The sequence below is a fragment of the Eupeodes corollae genome, chromosome X, assembly GCF_945859685.1.
Source record: "Eupeodes corollae chromosome X, idEupCoro1.1, whole genome shotgun sequence".
NCBI classification, from domain to species: Eukaryota; Metazoa; Arthropoda; class Insecta; order Diptera; family Syrphidae; genus Eupeodes; species Eupeodes corollae.
The window spans coordinates 7,048,973-7,065,236 of NC_079150.1; the positions used below are offsets into that span (position 1 = coordinate 7,048,973).

General features: G+C 38.7%; 1 non-coding gene across 1 annotated transcript; it reads left to right on the forward strand.

Moving 5' to 3' along the window:
- The first annotated feature begins 850 nt into the window (after positions 1-850).
- LOC129953444 (5.8S ribosomal RNA) lies at positions 851-1,029 on the forward strand. Its single transcript, XR_008782531.1, has one exon. It is a non-coding gene; the product is annotated as a 5.8S ribosomal RNA (ribosomal RNA).
- The last annotated feature ends 15,235 nt before the right edge of the window (positions 1,030-16,264 follow it).

Here is a 16,264-nt window from a genome sequence, read left to right on the forward strand (position 1 = left end):
CCTGGGCTGCACGCGCGCTACAATGAAAGTATCAACGTGTATTTCCTAGACCGAGAGGTCCGGGTAAACCGCTGAACCACTTTCATGCTTGGGATTGTGAACTGAAACTGTTCACATGAACTTGGAATTCCCAGTAAGTGTGAGTCATTAACTCGTATTGATTACGTCCCTGCCCTTTGTACACACCGCCCGTCGCTACTACCGATTGAATTATTTAGTGAGGTCTCCGGACGTGATCACTGTGACGCTAACGTGTTACGGTTGTTTCGCAGAAGTTGACCAAACTTGATGGTTTAGAGGAAGTAAAAGTCGTAACAAGGTTTCCGTAGGTGAACCTGCGGAAGGATCATTAACGTGATTTTTCCAAATTATAAACTTTATTTTTTTCGAAAGAAAAAAATATTGAAAAAATATAAAACAAAAAAATATAAATACAAAATGTATTATAAAAATACATTATATTAAAAGAATTTAAAAAAAAAATAATAAAATATATTTATAAGAAGAAAAAAAAAAAAGAATAATAAAAGATACAAATATAAAAAGATTTGTTTTTCTTTTAAAAAATTTGAACAGAAAAAATTTATTTTTTTCTAAAACAAAAATTATAAAATAACAATGTAGAAGAATTATACAATAGAAAAAAATTATTTTTTTTTCTAAAATATATTACGTCCCATAAATATGAAATACAAAATGTTTTACATGTTGTACTTATTTTCTAAGTAAACGATTCTTTATTGAATTGGACATTCGCAACATAAACATTTAATATAAAAAAGAAATATTTTAATAATATTATCATATTTCTTTAATAAAAATGACTTGATAAAATAAAACAAAAAAATTCTACTCTAAGCGGTGGATCACTCGGCTCATGGGTCGATGAAGAACGCAGCAAACTGTGCGTCATCGTGTGAACTGCAGGACACATGAACATCGACATTTTGAACGCATATCGCAGTCCATGCTGTTATGTACTTTAATTAATTTTGAAGTGCTGCTTGGACTACATATGGTTGAGGGTTGTGAGACTATGCTAAATAAGTTGCTTAATTTATTAAGCATATGTTATATTATTGGAGTTTGTAAAAACTTCATAATATTAATTTACAAAGTATACCTAAAAAATATTATTTGAATCCTAAAGTATTCTTATATTATCTATTTTTTAGAGGATTATAGTATATAAAAATATACAATGAGAAAAATTAAACAATCCTCTATTATTTGATAATATGGTCGAAAGCAGGTTCAAAACTAAAAAAATATTTTTTATAGAGTATATACAATAAAAATAATTGCAAGTGTTAAACAACCTCAACTCATATGAGATAACTCCCTGAATTTAAGCATATTAATGAGGGAAGGAAAAGAAACTAACAAGGATTTTCTTAGTAGCGGCGAGCGAAAAGAAATCAGTTCAGCACTAAGCCATTTTGTTTTTATGACAAATATGGGATGCAGTGTATGGAACATCTATAATCTAGTATGAGAAATTAACGATTTAAGTCCTTCTTAAATGAGGCCATTTACCCATAGAGGGTGCCAGGCCCGTATAACGTTAATGATTACTAGAAGGTGTTTCCAAAGAGTCGTGTTGCTTGATAGTGCAGCACTAAGTGGGTGGTAAACTCCATCTAAAACTAAATATAACCATGAGACCGATAGTAAACAAGTACCGTGAGGGAAAGTTGAAAAGAACTCTGAATAGAGAGTTAAATAGTACGTGAAACTGCTTAGAGGTTAAACCCGATGAACCTGAATATCCATTATGGAAAATTCATCACTAATAATATGATATTTATAATATTATATAAATAGTGTGCAATTTTTCCATATAAGGACATTGTAATCTGTTAATGTAATAAATATTTATCATAAGATCCATTACTTAAGTTTATTCGAATTAGTTATTTTCGGATTTCTAACATAGGATAAATGTTTTGGATTTGATAAATCATTGACAGATATAATTATATAATGTGCTTAAATTTTTCGGAATTTTATCAATGGTAGATGAATCTAATGATTTGTTTATTTAATTGTATGCACTATTATGATTAACAATGCGATAGATTCAGGATACCTTTCCGGACCCGTCTTGAAACACGGACCAAGGAGTCTAACATATGTGCAAGTCATTGGGTATTTTTAATAAAACCCAATGGCGTAATTAACTTAACTGTTATATAATGGGATTAGTTTATATTTTGTTATGAAATATTAATTCAATCCCGGGGCGTTCTATATAGTTATGTATAATAGTATTTATATTATTTATGCCTCTAACTCGAGCGTACCTTGAGCATATATGCTGTGACCCGAAAGATGGTGAACTATACTTGATCAGGTTGAAGTCAGGGGAAACCCTGATGGAAGACCGAAACAGTTCTGACGTGCAAATCGATTGTCAGAATTGAGTATAGGGGCGAAAGACTAATCGAACCATCTAGTAGCTGGTTCCCTCCGAAGTTTCCCTCAGGATAGCTGGTGCAATTAAAAATTATGTAAAATAATCTTATCTGGTAAAGCGAATGATTAGAGGCCTTAGGGTCGAAACGATCTTAACCTATTCTCAAACTTTAAATGGGTAAGAACCTAACCTTTCTTGATATGAAGGTTTAGGTTGTGATATATTGTGCCCAGTGGGCCACTTTTGGTAAGCAGAACTGGCGCTGTGGGATGAACCAAACGTAATGTTAAGGTGCCCAAATTAACAACTCATACAGATACCATGAAAGGCGTTGGTTGCTTAAAACAGCAGGACGGTGGCCATGGAAGTCGGAATCCGCTAAGGAGTGTGTAACAACTCACCTGCCGAAGCAACTAGCCCTTAAAATGGATGGCGCTTAAGTTGTATACCTATACATTACCGCTAAAGTAAATGATTTATATGCGACTTCGGTTGGAAATAAATTTTGAAACTTTTGTGAGTAGGAGGGTACAATGGTGTGCTTAGAAGTGCTTGGCGTAAGCCTGCATGGAGCCGCTATTGGTACAGATCTTGGTGGTAGTAGCAAATAATCGAATGAGACCTTGGAGGACTGAAGTGGAGAAGGGTTTCGTGTGAACAGTGGTTGATCACGAGTTAGTCGGTCCTAAGTTCAAGGCGAAAGTCGAAAATTTTCAAGTTAAAAATAAATTTTTATATAAATTGATAATAAAAAAGCAAAAATATATTAAAATAAAGATTAAAGAAATGAAAAAATTTTTGCAAAATCAATAAGAAAAATATATATTTTAAAAACTTGATAAATTTTGAACGAAAGGGAATACGGTTCCAATTCCGTAACCTGTTGAGTATCCGTTTGTTATTAAAAATGGGCTTTTTGCTCATCCTGGCAACAGGAACGACCATAAAGAAGCCGTCGAGAGATATCGAAAGAGTTTTCTTTTCTGTTTTATAGTCGTACTACCATGGAAGTCTTTCGAAGAGAGATATGGTAGATGGACTAGAAGAGCATGACATTTACTGTTGTGTCGATATTTTCTCCTCGGACCTTGAAAATTTATGGTGGGATTACGCAAACTTCTCAACAGGCCGTACCGATATCCGCAGCTGGTCTCCAAGGTGAAGAGTCTCTAGTCGATAAAATAATGTAGGTAAGGGAAGTCGGCAAATTAGATCCGTAACTTCGGGATAAGGATTGGCTCTGAAGATTGAGATAGTCGGGCTTGAATTGGAAGCAATAACATGGTTTATGTACTCGTTCTGGGTAAATAAAAATTTTTCGGAATTTTGTTCCCCGGATAGTAGTTTACTTAACCAATTGTGGAATTTTCTTGCTAAAAGTCTTAAGATATATCGCAAGGTATGTTCTTTTGATTTATAACGACTATCAATTAACAATCAATTCAGAACTGGTACGGACTTGGGGAATCCGACTGTCTAATTAAAACAAAGCATTGTAATGGCCCTAATGGGTGTTGACACAATGTGATTTCTGCCCAGTGCTCTGAATGCCAAAGTGAAGAAATTCAAGTAAGCGCGGGTAAACGGCGGGAGTAACTATGACATAGATATTTTTGAACGCAAGCCCAGGGGGGTTAAATCTCCTCGCTCCTTTGGAGCACGGAACTCTGTTAAGTCTGTCATAAAAGTTTATTTTGAACGCAAGCCCATGGGGAGATAAACTCCCCTGCTCCCTTGGAGCACGGAAGTCTGTCATAGAAGTGCCTAACCATCACCTCCTCGTGGTTCCTGCCGGTAACGACTCATAACATTGTATGAATCGGCTAAGAATGGAAGGCTAACCCGGGCCCCTGGGGTTACCAGTCCCTTCGGCCCTTTGTATGTTGGTCCAAGAATAACAAATATGCTTCGGATACTTAATAATAACCCAGAGCCCACTGGCTCTGGAAACCAACTAAACCAAAACCCCCCCATTAACCAATGTCCTTACTGTGACAAGAGTTTTGGGAAACCTAATGGACTGGGAGTTCATAAAAGACGTATGCACCCAGTTGAGTTCGACATAGAAAAAGAACGGTCGGACATAAAGGCTCGCTGGACGAATGAAGAAACTCTTATGCTAGCACGCAAAGAAGTAGAACTAGAAAAGCAAAATGTTCGCTTCATGAATGTAGAATTGCATAAATTCTTCCGATCTCGAACGGTAGAATCTATAAAAAAGCAAAGGAAAAACCCGACTATAGAAAACTTATCGAAAATTACAAACTTGATGATGCTACTCAGGCCATCGAAGAAAATGAAACTATGCTAGAAGAACCAGCAAGCAATAACAATGATGATATTTTCCTTAACCACCTATCCAGATCGCCACTGAGCGAAAACAATAACTACCACACTGTAACTCTAAGCCAGATAATAACGCTTGCACGGACAAGCGAAAAAGACGAAATAGTTGCCCTTATAGGCAACTATCTACTTTCGCTTTTCCCAGAGAGAAGAAGACCTCAAAACCCAAGAAGGCAAAGACCTAGAAATGATGAGATACATCTAAACAGAAGAAAGCGAAGACGCCAGGAGTACAAATTTGTCAAGATTAACTGGAAGAAACATCAAAGCAGGTGCATAAAGTCTATCCTAGAAGGTCCCCATACTGGCTCAATGCCACCAAAAGATATCATGCTCCCATTCTGGGAAAACGTAATGACGCAGAACTCAACAGCAATGCCAACAAGCGACAGAGCTGCTATAGAGCAAGCATCAGTATGGGCACCTATCACTATGGAAGAAGTTAAAAATGCAAAATTGTCCAGCTCCTCATCACCTGGTCCCGATGGAGTAACAGTGAAAGCATTAAACAAACTACCACTGGACATTTATTTTTTTTATTTTTATTTTATTTCGTGATTGCTAAATAACTGTAAGATACAATATCTTATAAGATAGTTATAAGCTTATTTTACAGAGTTGAGCAAGCAATTAGTTAAATTAATATTAAAATTGAATCAAATATAATTAAACGATAATGAGAGAGAGAAAAGAATATATATTTATGTATAATACAATTTTTAAATTTCATTTAAGTATTTACTGAAAAATGACTTTTTAAAGCCTTTTTGATTCTTGTTGTGTTTTGAGTTTCTTTAATATTGCGTGGTAAGGAATTCCAAAGATTGACTGAATTTACAAAAAATTGACGCTCGGAGGTTAAAAACGAATAGCGAGGATGAATCAGTTGACGAGATCTATTCGAGGTAGCAAAACTAATTTTGTCAAAACAGTATTGTGGTTGGCGTGTAAGCAGTATATCAGAGAGCAAGATCAAACTGCGAAGTTCAAGATAATTTTCAAACGGCATATCCAGCAGCAGCGTAGCAAAATCAGATATTCTATCGTATCTTCGTAGGCCAAAGACGTAACGAACAGTACTATTAAAGGCAACATTGAGTTTACGTTTGCTTACGTAATTGCAGTTGCAGTATATTTCGCAGCCATATGTCAAAAGCGGTAATATTAAAGTTTTGGCAAGAAGTAAACGTGTTTTTACCGGCGTAAAAGACTGGGTAATGCACGTAGAACACCATATACTTTGCCGACAAGTCCATTTATATGATTGTCCCAAGTCAAAAAGCGGTTAAAAGTCACTCCGAGATTTTTGGCAGTTTCAACATATTCGATTGGAGCATTGCTCAACAAAATTGGCGGAAAGTAATCAAGATCTAGACTCTTTCTAGATATAACTACACATTTTGATTTTTTTGGGTTCAAAATAAGACCATTTAATTGGGACCAATTTAAAACTTTTTCAAGGTCTTCATTGACACAGAAAGCTCCATGATCAATGAGTCCAAGTGGGCAGCTTAGGTACAGCTGAACGTCATCAGCATACATTTGACAAGAACAATTATCAACCAAGGATGGAAGTTCATTGACGTAAATAGAGAACAATAGAGGACCCAATATGGACCCCTGAGGAACACCAGAAGCAAGCGGCAAAAAATTAGACAAGGTGTCACCAACTTGAACTGCTTGTGTTCTATTAGTCAAATAAGAATAAATAAGCTTCGTAGCACATGGTGAAAAATCAAACTTCTGGATAAGCTTTTTACATAAATTGAGATGGTTAACTGTGTCGAAAGCCTTTGAGAAATCAAGCAGAACCAAAAATGTTACCTCATCCTTATCCAACGCTTGCCTTATGTCTTCAGTGACGTTTAAAAGTGCTGTGATGCAGCTGTGCTTTTTACGAAAACCAGACTGTTTAGGTGTAAGCATAGAACTCGCCGTAAGATAAATATTGATTTGTTTCTGCAAAATTTTCTCAAAGACTTTTGACAAGTACGAAAGGACTGAGATAGGCCTGAATTCAACGCCTTTTGCGTTTTTTGGGAGTGGTATGATTTTGGCTACCTTCCACAGGTTAGGATACACTCCCGACATTAAAATCGTATTGAAAGCGAACGTAAGATATGGCAACACGATAGGCAAAATCATATACAAAAATTTAGGGTGAATAGAATCCAGTCCAACAGCGTTTGACTTAACAGACAGCAGACCTTCAATAACATCAGCAGCATCTACAGAGCAAAAGCCAAAACCAAGATTATCTGACTGATCCGTAAATGGTAAATGGTCTGATGTACTCGACGAAGACACCAGTGTCGATGGCAAAGAGGCAAAGGTTTGGTTGAGTGTATAAACATCTACAACCTCAGCTGCCACGTTTCTTGACTTTCCAATACCAATATTGCGTAAGTTCTTCCACAATTGTCGCCCGTTCAATGAAGTACTAAGCTGATGAGAGAAAGTTTGTGATTTGACTAATCGTATTTCAGCAACAACTTTGTTACGAAGCAAACAATACGTACGTCGCAACTCAATCAACCGATAACGCTTCCAATTGTTGTACGCATCATCCCGTTGTTGCATTAAGACTCGTTTGTTACTCGTAAACCATGGCTTATTATTTGGTTTTAAAATTTTAGTTTTTAACGGTACGTGAGTGTCATACAGTAGTTGAATATTTTGAGTTAAAAACTCCATCTGTTCGTTTGAAGATGGCATATAAAAAATACGATCCCAACTAACGGCCTTAGTGTGCTCTTCTAAAAGTTGACCATTTACGTTGTTAAAATCACGAAAAGTGATTTTTTTGACAGAATAATCAAAGCTAAATTTTATCGTCAAAAAAATTAAATCATGCTTTGAGAAAGCAGGTGCCGAAAGCTGATCATACAAGGCTATGTCGTCTAAGTCACTAACCAAAAATAAATCTAACAGTGAAGCATACCCACCGAGGTAATGAGTTGGTATGCTAGAGTTTACTGGCCTTAAATTAAACATACGCATGCTATCAGACAAAATATTGTGGTTCAAAATGTTGCAATTAAAGTCTCCACATAGGACAATATTAGGAGAACCCAGCGAGATTTCTTCTAAGAGTGAAAACAAGGGTGAAAAGTCAATATGTCGATTTGGCCTATAGATTGCCCCTAAAAGTAGGTTACCCTCATTTTCCACCAGATCAACGAAAAGATATTCAATATTACTACCTGCCGCGGATGATAGCTTAAGTTTGCATTTTATAGTCGCTTTAACATAAATTGCCACACCGCCCCCAATACGATCCTTTCTATTTAAGCGAAAAACGCGGTAAACCTCTAAGCAACACACCTCATCACTAAATTCATCCCTTAACCATGTTTCAGTAACACAAACAACATCTACATCCGACTCGACAAAGATATCACGAAATTCATCAATTTTCGGAAGCAAGCTCTGTGCATTGATGTGACAAACCCTGAGACCACATTTCTGCTTGCTCAGAACTCTGACCATCGAACGCAAAGTTCCTGCCGTATTCATCACTGGTACAACAACAAGAAGAAGAAAGGCAAAGAAAAATAATTACAATCGAAAAAATAAAAGAAGTGCACAATATATAACTTAATCCTATGGTGCGGACGCCTACCGAACTAACTATACGAGACAAAAACGACTTTAATACCGAAAAAGAAAGACGCAACAGAGCCAGGCGACTAAAGACCAATTGCTGTCTCATCAGTTCTTGTTAGGCAACTACACAACATCTTGACCGCAAGCCTTCTGTTCTTCTGATGGTTGCGCAACAAACGCAACCATCTTCTACCTTCTTCTGCGATATCAACACGAGACTTTCTCTAGTTATTATATTGCCATGGTCGACATAGCCAAAGAGTTTGATTTATTATCCCACTCGACAGTCATCGATTCTTTAAAGGGATATGGTGCGCCAAAAGGATTTGTAGAATACATCAAAATATTCTACAATAAATCCTTCACCAAAATACAAACGAACGACTGGGTCTCGAACCCTATCAGAGCTCTCAGCGGTGTAAAGCGAGGTGATCCTCTATCCCCAATGCTATTCAACAACGTTATCGATAGAATTCTTAAATCACTGCCAAAAGAGGTATGTGGATAAGTAGGAAGCTCGTCTGTAAACGCATTCGCTTTTGCCGATGATCTGATTCTATGCGTAACAACAGAAGCAGGTCCACAACAGCTTCTGAACCACACGCATCTTTTCTTTAACTCTTGCGGTCTGCATGTCAATCCGGCCAAATGCAAAACAATTTCCATAAAAGGACAGGCCAAGCAGAAAAGAACGGTGATAGTAAACAGTCAATTCAATATTGCAAACCAAAGGATTACTGCTTTAAAGAGAACTGACACTCTTAAATATCTAGGCCTAGAGTTCTGCCCAGATGGCAAATGCAAGGTAAACCCAATTAGTGAGCTATCGGATAAACTGCAGCGCGTTACTAGGGCTCCTTTAAAACCCCAGCACCGCCTGCACGTCCTGAGAACCGTGCTAATTCCGCAGCTTTACCACCGTCTCACATTAGGAAGGACGAATATAGGAGTCTTAAATAAACTAGACAGGAGAATTAGAATGGAAGTACGCAAGTGGCTAGACTTGCCACATGATACACCCAATGCATATTTCCATGCCGACACTGCTGATGGTTGAATTGGAATCCCAGCAGTAAGGTATACGGCACCTCTATGCCCTCCCTACCAGATCAAGAACGTCCCGAGGAAGAGATAACCATGACAGGTCATGTAGAGCAGGATGCAGGAAAAATGAATGCCTGAACCATATAGTTCAGCAATGTCCAAGGACACATAGTAGCCGAATAGATAGACACAATAGTATTATCAAATTTATTAAGAGAAACGTTAACAACAGAGGGCTCTACACTATTAAAGAGCCGATAATTCAAACACCTGAAGGACCGCGAAAACCGGACCTCGTTATTAAGGACGGAAACAGAGCCATAGTTGTTGACGCGCAAGTCATAACCGATTCGTACTCATTGGAAATGGCACATCTTACAAAAGCGAATAAATATAACACCAATACAATTCGCCATCAACTATTAACACTCCTTGAGAGATCTGCCACTCTTAACTGGCGCGGGATCTGGTCGAAAAACAGTTATCAGCAACTATTCGATCTAAAAATACTGAAAAACACTGATCTCGCACTGATATCAACAAGAGTGTTGATAGGGACATACGCCAGTTTCAAAAGGTTTAACGAAGGAACTTACACATACAGAATTGACCCTGGCTAATGGATACCTACCCATCCCGCCCCGCTAATACGTGCTGTCTACAATTAGGCATAATTCAGTACGGCCACTCGATGGATCCCGTGAGGATCCCGACGTCGTATTAAAAAAAAAAACAAAATAGCCAAATGCCTCGTCATCTAATTAGTGACGCGCATGAATGGATTAACGAGATTCCTACTGTCCCTATCTACTCAATTGAATTTTGGTTGTCAAAGCGAGCGGTTGTGTTGCTCTGTAATTAAAATTTAATATTTTTTGGTTCTTTTTTTTCCGGTTCCCAAATTCCGAGAAAATTATATTGGTGTGTTTGTGCGCGAAAAAAGGGTTTTCCAAAAATTTTAGCGTCATAAAAATTAAGTGAGTGTCCGTTACAGAGAATTCATCTTTTTGAAATTTATAGACTACCTGGAAAGGTCACGCGCGGGTAACCGTTATAAATTTTTAAAAATATACCTGTTTTCGGTGGTGAACGTTCTAAGAACGGCGAAGAATTAGTGGCGATGACTAATTTATATGACGGAGGCGGAGGTGGTAAAAATATCACGTTGTCATCGGAATACGAATCCGATGATAATCCGGTGATAAACAGAAAAATATCGAGGGTGAAGGAGTTTTTACTTCATCCTGAGGTAAGCAGCGGGGAGGAGAGTTCCTCCAGGAAAAAAGAGAGAGCGATAAGACGCCAGAGGAAGGCAGCTTTTATGGCTACTGCCAATGCGGAGGTGGCAGCTAACCAAATGGAGCTGGAGGAGGCCTCCTTGAAAAGGAAGGCTGAAAAGCCAGCATCGGATGAAAAGAAGAAGGCGCGTTCGTCGGGGGAAATTGCTGAGGCACATAAGCCTAGTAACCAAATTGGTAAGTGTTCTGGAAAAATTGTTGAAAATTCTAAGAGTGTGAGTGAGGGAAAAGTAAATGATGCTAGGGAAATTGGCGTCTCTGGTGGTGGAAACGATGACGGTGGCAGGATGAGTGCAAGTATTGTAGGCAGGTAGAACCAACCATTGTGGCAAAGGTGTCGGAGATCTCGGCGAGTTACGAGGCTGTCATCATGGACCTAATTGTTGATAATGCTAGACTTAGAGGTCGAATTGATGTATTAGGAAAGAATGAGTTTTCAAGGGGTTCAATAGGGTCAGTTTCTATAGTACAGGCCTCGCCTGTTACACAGCAGGTTAGGGCGACTGCTCCTACTTCAGGTGCTGGGCAGCCAACTTTGGCGAAACTGCAAGGACGCCCGTCGTATGCCCAAATTCTTAGCCCAGCAAGCCCCATAGGGAAACCTCCAATTGAGGTTAAGCCTGTTGCCCATAGCTATGGGTTGGTTATTAAAGGGGGAAGTGAAGAGGCCCCAAAAGAGGTAAAAAATAAAGTTGATTTGGTTACCTTGCAATTAGGCGTTAGGGTAAGGGAAGTAAGGGCGACGAAATCGAGTTGTGTGGTTAGTTTCCCAACTAATAAAGAGAGGGAGAAAGTGGTAGAAAGTGGTGTTTTCAAGGAAGCAGGGTTGTCCGTGAAGCTCAATACAAAAATAGGGCCAGAGGTAGTTGTGAGCAGGGTCCACAAGATGATTTCTGTGGAGGACTTCCTTGATGATCTCCACAAGTTAAATACTGAAGGGATCACCAGGGAAGACTTCTTGAAAGAAGTTAAATTTTTGACTCGGCCATGGGAAGCTAAGGCTAATGAAACAGTCAATGTTATCATGCAGTGTAGCGATAGCGTTGCAGCAATGAAATACATTGCCATGACTGTGCTTTCAAGGGTGAGCCGGCGGGCCACCTAATGCTTACGGATGGTTGTCCGATATATGCAAAGGCGGTTGCTAGGGCGTTGGCAAGACATTAGATGGCTAGATTCTTCCAGCTAAATTGTCAGGGGTCGTCCAATTGTTTGCTTAGCTTAGGGCAGTTGATGCGCAACGCGAGGTGTAGCTTTGCTCTGTTGCAAGAACCTCATATCACAGGAGAGGTTATGAGGGGATTGCCTTAGAAAATGAGGTCGTTCATAAGTGAGGACGGTAATGCGGCCATACTTGTGGACGATCTCTGCACTGAGTCTGTGCTCATCGACAAGAGTAAAAGGGCGTATTAGTTAGTGTTGAGGGCGCTTTTGGTAAGGTCTTTTTTGGCTAGCATTTACTGCAAGTTTGGTGAAGAAATCGAGCCGTACTTAGAGTATATGAGTGAATTGGTTCGTCTCATTGGCAGTGGTGCGGCGATTTTTGGGCTAGACGCAAACGCGGTTTTCTTCAGGTGGCATAGTAAGTTCTTAGAATCTACGTCTCAGAGCCGAAAAGTTGCAAGGGGGGAATTGCTTTCCGAATGGATGACTGAAAATTCGATGCATGCAGTCAATGAGCCGAGTGAATTCTACACGTACTGTGGACCGAATGGCGGTGTCAGTGACATCGACGTGACACTGGCAAATGAGGCGGCGCTTGACAGACTAGGTTTCCATTGGTCCATCAGGGAGGGCGAGGGTGTGAGCGATCACAGCTTGATTGAAGTTGAGATCGAGTATGCTCCCGTGCTTCGTGTTGGCCATGGAGGGTTGGGAGTCAAGCGCTGGCGACTGAACAATGTCGATTGGGCATTGTATCAGGAGCAAATCAGGTGCGGTCTTACGTTAGTGCCTCTGGCAGAGTTCGATAGCCTAACGATTGATGCCAAAATAGGCAAAATTAATGAGGTAGTCTGGGGTGTCAACGATTATCTCCTTCAGAGGATTCGGAAGGTGAATCCAAGAAGTGTGAAATGGTGGACTCCCCAGTTGGAAAGAAAGAAGTGTGAGGTCAGGTCGCTTCGAAAAGCATTTCAGAGGGCGGTTCAACTTAGATGAGCTGAAAGCTGTCTACAGGCAGGGATTAGCTCAATATAAGAAGATGCTGCGTAGTGTCAAAGAAGAAAATTGGGTATCTTTTACCGGTCAGCTTTATCGCATCTGATCGAAGAAATCTCCAGGTTTTGATGGACTGACTGGCGAAATGGTGAAAGCCATATGGTCAGCTGTTCCGGAATACTTGGAGATTCTCTTTTGAAGTTGTGTTAGGCTAGGGTACTTTCCCTTATAATGCAAGTGTGCAAGGGTACTTCAACTTCTTAAGTCTCCCGATAAGATCAGGTCAAGTCCTCGATCTTATCTCGGCATCAGCCTCCTTCCTGTGCTTGGCAAAGTACTGGAGAGAGTGATGGTGAATAGACTGATGGAAGTGGTGCCTGAGCCATGCCCATTCCAGTTTGGCTTTACGCCAGGTTGTAGTGTAGTTGACGCTTGGATTCATGTCCAGCGTCATGTTAGGGAATCGTCGGGAAAATACGTATTGGGTATTTTTGTCGACTTTAAGGGCGCCTTCGATTACTTAAATTGGAATTCGGTCAGGTCGAGATTAGTTGAGGTTGGTTGTCATGAACTGGCTCTCTGGGATAGCTATTTCTCGAATAGGAAGGCCAGAGTAGTTGGTAGGTTAGATGAAGTGTCGGTTAGGGTAGAGCGGGGTTGTCCGCAGGGGTCGATTGCAGGTCCATTTATTTGGAACCTGATGATGGATCCCCTGCGTGTTAGCACTGAATTTGAGGGCGTTAGTTGTAGCGCTTTTGCTGATGATCTACTTGTTCTTGTTGAAATCCAATCTCGTGCCATCATAGAGCGCAGGGGCACGGAGGTCATGAGTAGAGTGCGTGCTTGGGGCGAGAGTGTAGGTGTTGAAATAGTGGTCGATAAGACGTCCATGATGTTGCTCAAAGGCAAATTATCGGACACAAGAAATCCTACTGTAAGAGTTGGCGAAGTTTCGCTAAGCTATGTGAAGGAATTTACATATCTTGGTATCACCTGTAGTGAGAGGTTGAATTTTCTCCCACATTTCACCCGGGTGAAAAATAAACTGAACGCCGTCGTGCAGATGGTTAGGCGCATTCTCGTTAAGGATTGGGGACTAACCAAGAGGGCAGTTCGCCTCATTTATGAGGGGCTATTTGTTGCTTGTGCAACATTTGGTGCGCCAATCTGGTGTGACACTGCCAAACAGGTCTTGGGTAGAAAGAAAATTCTTTCCTGTCAGAGGGTCATGCTCCTGGGTTGCTTGCCAGTATGTCGCACTGTCTCTACGGTAGCATTGCAAGTATTGGCTGGGGCGCCACCTCTTGACCTGGTGGCAGTACGTCTTGGTATTGCCTTCAGGTTGAAAAGAGGAATGAGCTTGGCTACAACTGACTGGGAAGAGGCTTCAGGTGCTGTAGGTTTGAGAAGTAGGGAAGCGAAATTCTTTCTCCAGGAGTGTGTCCTTGCTAGATGGCAATCTAGATGGACTAGTTATGAGGAGGGAAGGACCACTTTTGAGTTCCTTCCCAATGTTAGGCAGGCATTTGGTAGGAGGAACATTGGTTTTTCAATGTTTTTAGGTTTTTTGTTGACAGGGAACGGCTCATTTATTTTTATTTATTTATTTATTTATTTACACGTCATTTGTTGACGTCAAGTAGCAGTTAATAATATTCAAACGATTATTTGAACTAGATTATTTAAACAAAATATATTGCATACCTTTAGGCGTTACTATTAAACGTAACGTAAATTAAGTTGTTAATTTTAATAATAATGAAGTTGAGAATATTGTAAGACATACAATCTCTATTCTTAATCTCACCTTTATATAAACTAAGTTTATAGTTTTCACCACCGAGATAGTCGGTTTGACTAAGGCACATTCGTGTCTTAAAAATAATTGTAAATCACTTTTGATTGTAACCTTAGAAGAGATTAGACGAATACACATAATAAATAACCTTGAAGGTAAAAAATTGGTTATCTTTGTTTTTTATTCTTTATCGCATTGTGGTACTGCAAGAAATTTTGAACTTTTTCCAGGTAAAACATATTTTTGCTCTGGGATTCATATTAAGAAGAATCCCCCCAACATTTTTTGTTCCAATCGAGCCAGATAAATACTTTGGACAGCAAATAAATTTGGGATTAAAAACTCATAACCCCTTGAGTTATTTTGGAGATAATTACGGAGTGCGAATTTTATTGGAATTTTTGCCCACACACATTGGTTTTACGCTATTGTCCACACCTAGTTGGAAATCCCATATCCCTAACCCAAGGTAGGTGCTGTGCATTATGAAATATACATAATTATAAATATAAATATATTTGATTCAATTATTTTTGCAAATTAAATTAAAGTATTGATTTGATTGTGATTTTTATAAAGTATATTTTTGATCTTATTGAAAATTATTTAAAGTGATTCATATAAGTATACATATATGTATATATATTTGTGAAGTGAGCATATTTGGAACAAATTTTGATCGTAAGGTTTAGGTACAGTTTCGTTACAGTTTTTTTTTGATCTCGTGATCTTACGGTTTCTTTGATCTGGTGATTTTTAAAACCTTTTCAACTTTTTTTTTGTTGTGAACAATCAATCTACGGTATTTTAATCCTCTTCAGGATTTTCTGTTCTTTGATTAAGGGATTTTTAGATTTTCGTTCAATTTAATACCTCGTTTTGTTAAAAGCCAAATAAAAATAAAATTAAAAGAAATTTTTATTGCTTTAGTTGTGAACTTTTTTCTTCGTTCGGGATCTATTAAGTATACCATTTTCATCGTTTTCGAAATGTCTTTTTCTGACGATTTTTATTTGTGCGTGAAGCAAATAAACGAAACTATCAATAGTTTTCGTGATGTACCAAATAGAGAAAATATGACTTCTGGTATGCTCAAAGTCTAGAAAAAAGAATTTGAGGTATTATGGGATAGTTTTCGTTCAGTTTATACAAAATGTTTGAAGAACGAAGATAAAAGTTTAGATGATACAAAACTGTTGACAATTAAATCGAAATATTTATCAGTTTCAACCAATTATTTCACTACGGTAGGTAGTATTAAAGATTCCATAGACATGGGTACATTCAAGGATACAAAACAAGATATTGTTGCTCCTCAAAGATCTGAATTAGAATATGGAATTAGGGTTCCACCTTGCGACGCTGAATGTTTTGAAGGTGATTATAAATCCTGGCCTACTTTTCGTGATATGTTCCAAGCAATTTACATAGCTCACCCCCGACTTAGTGATGTAGAAAAGTTATTTCATTTACGCTTAAAAACTAAGAAGGAAGCTCATGACATTGTTGAAAAGTTTCCACTGACGGCAGATAATTTTAAGCTAGCGTGGGATGCATTAAAATCTCAGTACGAAAATAAAATCATCTTAATTAATA